Raw genomic sequence first — 4,553 nt, 5'->3', positions numbered from 1 at the left:
CCCGTCCCCTCGCATGCCGTGAGCACTACCAGCAGGAGAGGAGGCAGCACTACAGACGCGCCCCGACCCGGGCGCTGCAGTGCTCGCGTCTTCCCTTCAGGGGACGGTGCTGCACACAAAAGGCGGCTCAGCATTGTTCTTCTCCCTGACCCCCAATTCCCCTTTTCCCCGCCGCAGAAGCCACCGGGAGAGGGGAACGGGAAGGACCGGGAGGACGAAGATGAGGAGAGGCCGGCCGCTTCGCGGGGTCTCTCGCCACCGTTGCCTTTCCCTACACTCGCCCTCGTGGCGTGCCTGCAGCCTGCCCTCGAAGCCTACCTGCTCCCAGCAGCCCTCCCGAGCCGGCCCAGAGCCACATGCCCAAGCCCTCCTGCCCCACTCCCTCACCCCCATCTGCTTGAGCTCCTTCGACGTGCTGCCAGCCTTGCCGAGCACGCCCGCGGCCCTCCGTTCCACCGAGCCCCGGCGCCGGGCTCCACGCTCCCGCCTTCCTTTGCTCCCTCATCCCCTACTCGCAATTACTGGGTCTTTCACATGTCACTTCACCTAAAAACCCCACTGGGGCTGCAAAGGCACCTCTCCATGTTTCAGTCACTAGTCTCCTTGTCGAGTTTCCACACGGGATCATATGCTTCACGCACCCACGTGGGAAAAAAAAAAAACACAAAACAGTACCAATGCAAGGTATTATTTGAGGGTTTCATCCTCAAATTTATGCAAAGCATGCTGCTCTTTAATTTTGATGGGCTTGGTTTGGAGACCCAGCTATGTTTAAACCACAGCGGTGCCTACTTTGCCACCCACAACCCGAAGTCCAGCAGGACGGCGTGTTTCTGGCCACCACGTTAAAAACACCGTATAGCAGGAACCGAGACACCGGGATCCATCGGGAAACTCAGCACACGCGAAGAAGAGAGCAGGAGCTACAACACGACGCTGAAGAAAAAACACGGCTTGATTTAAATAATTGCATAATATTAGGATTTAACTTATAAATGTTTACATTTGTGTGATTTGATTAATGTCACATTCGATTTCCTTAAAGCCACTGACAAGGTACTTTAAAGCACAAGATTAACGACAACCAGTAACATTCAACAGGCAAATGCCCCTCCCGGCGCCCCGTCTTCCCCCCAGACCCGGGCAGGCAGGGTCCTCACGCCCCCCACCCGGTAAGGACTTCCCCCTCCCCGACGGACGCCCCCCCCCGGGACCCCTTCCCTCCTCCCCGCTCCCACACGGGTCCTGCGGGTCTCGGTCCGGGTCCCCCCCGCCGTGACGGTCACGGAGGGGATTCCCCCGCCGCCCCGCGCGGCGTTCAGCCAGCGCTTCAATCCGTCTCACGCCCCGTTCAAACGCGGCCGGGCCGGTCCGGGCCCGTCTGAGCCTCTCCCCGCCCCCAGCCGGCCGTTACCGCCGCCGCCACAGGGACACGCCCCATCCCATCCCGCCCCGCCCCGGCGCTGGGCGCTCCCCGCGGCTCCGCCGCGCTCGGGTTTTCCCGGGTGGGGGCGGGGGAGGCACGAGCGCGGCCGGCGCGGGGAATTGTGGGTAGGAAAGTGGTCGGGCGGCAAAGGAAGCGGCGGGCGGGGGGGAAGGGTGAAAGGTCGGCGGCCGAGAGTCCCCGCGCTCGCGCCAATGGCGGGCGGGCGGGCCGGCCCCGCCGCCACCGCCACACGGCCCAGGCGCGGCCCCGCAGGGCCCCGCGCTTCCCTCACAGCGAGCTGGGGCTGCCGCCCGCCTCGGCTGTAAACACCGCCCGTCTGTGTGTCCCGGGCGGGCGGCGGGGCCGCGCTGCCGGCCCTCCGGGGGGACGGGACGGGGACCGGCCCGGGCCCTGCCCGCCGCCCTTTTAACGGTTCGCGGCGCGGCTGCGCCCCCGCCGCCCCGAGCCCTCCGCGGGGCCGAGCGCCGGCGATGTTTGTTTGCACACACACCGCCACCCGCGCTTTGCTCTTTGATGCAATTTATTTGATTTGCAAATAACTGCAGATTCCCCCACACACCCCCGCCTCCCAGCCTCCCTCCGCTTCCTCTCTCGCCACCCCGCAGTTACCAGGGAGATCCGTCCTTCCCGGCAGCGGGGGTCCCGGGGCTCGGGGGAGACCCCGCACACAAAGGTCCCGGCTCGGGGGCGCCCGAGGTGGCCCCGCTCCCACTGGCCGCGATTCGCCGTCGTGGAGACTCTGCGGCGAGTTCAGAGCCATGAAAGCAGCAACTTCTCCTGGCAGGCGGGCACGGCTGCTGCGGCGGTCTCCGGCGGCAAACGGGGGGTTATTTACATCGCTCCGCAAACTTTCTCACCGGCCCTTGCACCCCCGTCGCCGCCGCACAGCCTCTAAAGGCAAAGTTTAAGGGAGTCCCCCCCGCCAGCCCTTCGCAACGAGACTCAAACAGAGGAGGAAAATGTGGAATGTTCACACGGAGAAGTGGTTCCCTTTGTTCTTTCATTGTTTCTACCCGAAGTGGCGGATACAAGGACAAACACTTACCTTCGCTCCTTTTTGCTCCAAAACACACACGTTCCCATCAGCTGTAAAATGCACGGTCCGCCTTGGAAGGACTACAAATGTCGGGAGAGTTTGTATTCCATTCTTTTTTGCTCACTGCTCTTTTTAGCGTAAGATTAAGTTGCCAAGCACGTTGTTGCAAGCTGTAGCCCCCCCGCCTTAGTGAATGGTCACGTTTAGGACCCTCCAAGTCCATCCTAATTCTGCCAGTAGAATTGAGGGTATTGGAGGTCTAAACTTTCAAAAGGAAAGGGCCTGCGTCTACCTAGCAGACCTGACAATGCGCTCAATTCCTCACTCACTTCCACAAAATGCATATAAGCACTTCACCCCAGAGAACACCATGAAATATACATTTTAAAGCTTGAATGTAGAAAAGCTGTACCCTCAGCTGAGATGAGCTAAAAGTAAACTGTCGTGGAGAAAATCTACTTCAGTCTATTCCGCAGCGCGAATCTTTTCTGACTGGAGTTTAAAATAAATAGGAGCATCATATAGAAATACAAAAAGGGAAACAGCCTCCAAGAGGAGCGTGCTACTCAAGGTGGAATGTAGAATCACAGCTTTTTAAAATGTCTCTTTCTCACAAAAAATACTGCTTTTCATTTTTTTCCTCCGTGCGACCAGGGCAGGGGAGAGGAACCCGTTTTCTGCTTTCTTTGTAGTCCAGTCGGCGTTTAGCACCCGGGCAATTCCCCCCCAAACCTTGCTTTAATCTGATTATGATGAGATTTGCTGATACAATGAATATTTGAAATGATCCTTGTGTCTTAGTGAGCTGGATGCATTTTCAGGCTTCCGTTTCCACGGTTCCCCGCCGCAGAGGGAAGAGGAGCGGTGGGGAGACCCCGGTCCCCGGGTGGGGGACAGGGGAGGCAGCCCCCTCTTGCAGCGCCCGGGGGCACCGGATTGATTCAGCCCAACTCCCTCGGCGGGTGGTTGGAGCGGGATCCTTAAATGCCTTTTCCCCCCGCATCATCACGCCTTTGCCAATTGAAAAATAAACAAATTACAAAAAAAAAAAAAAAAAAAAAAGAAAAGAGAGGATGCAGGCGACCCAAGTAATTGTGGGACCGGGAGTGCGTGTTGTCCCCCTCCCCCCCCTTTCTTCCCCTCCCCCCAATGTGGCCTTAATGACAAACTGGAGGGCCGGTTTATTTCATAGGGCCATATTACAACCAGCAAGGTAAATAGGGAGTTGTGGGGGGAGAGGGAGGGAGGGAGGGAGGGAGAGAGGGAGGGAAGGAAGGAGGGAGGGAGAGAGGCTTTTCTTTGATAGTATTTAATTGGAATTGAAACATTCTGTGGCTGTAAACATTCTCTATTTATTCAGCACACATAAGCGGGCATTGTTTTATCACCATCATAATTACGGTGTCCTTTAAACTGACTGATAGCAAAGGAGATAAGGGAATGCGCCTGTAGCTCCAGACCAAATCGCTGGCTCTCCCCGGGTCACCAGGATCCACACGGTCCTTGGAGATGAGGAGTGCCGGAAGATTGTGGCCTGGCCATCCCTTACGTCATGAAAGTGATTTGTACCACATTGCTAATTTGGTGCAATTCATAACCTCCTGATCTCCTACGTTTCCAACTGCTTTTCAGTTTGCAGGTATGTTTTTAAAGATGTAGTTCCCCGGTGTAGAAATTAAGAGCGATCACCTATGTGCAGGAGAGGATCTTATTTCCCAGTGTTTGTTGCTTTACCTTTGTCTAATTAAAAATGCAAACTTTTAGGATCCTTTCAGAACAAAGCCTCACCAAATCCCCTTTACGGCCAAGGATTTGCAAATTTATAAAGGCTGCATTGAATTCAGCATGGGTCAAGGGGCAAAAAAAGGGTAGAAGGTCACTGCATTTTGATTATGGGTCAGTAAACAACATGGCATGTAGTATGTGTCCAGAAACTCCTGCTAAAAAGTATTTTAAAACTACCAGGAGTATCAAACTCAAGAAATAGTCTTAGCCCGTGATGATTATAAATTGCAAAAAATTCTAGTGCGCAAGTGACACCCCAGCCCCCACGGAAAAAACACAACTTAA

The 4,553-nt window shown here is 55.9% G+C and overlaps 1 long non-coding RNA gene across 1 annotated transcript; it reads right to left on the bottom strand.

Moving 5' to 3' along the window:
- Window positions 1-680: 680 nt before the first annotated feature.
- On the bottom strand, window positions 681-1,375 carry LOC137665998 (uncharacterized). Its single transcript, XR_011048579.1, has 2 exons — window positions 1,241-1,375; window positions 681-936 (listed from the first exon to the last, which is right to left on the bottom strand). It is a non-coding gene; the product is annotated as an uncharacterized lncRNA (long non-coding RNA).
- Between the last annotated feature and the right edge of the window lie 3,178 nt (window positions 1,376-4,553).

Source organism: Nyctibius grandis, chromosome 7 (genome assembly GCF_013368605.1).
Source record: "Nyctibius grandis isolate bNycGra1 chromosome 7, bNycGra1.pri, whole genome shotgun sequence".
In the NCBI taxonomy this organism is placed as follows: Eukaryota; Metazoa; Chordata; class Aves; order Nyctibiiformes; family Nyctibiidae; genus Nyctibius; species Nyctibius grandis.
This window is presented reverse-complemented; position numbering and strand designations above follow the sequence as displayed.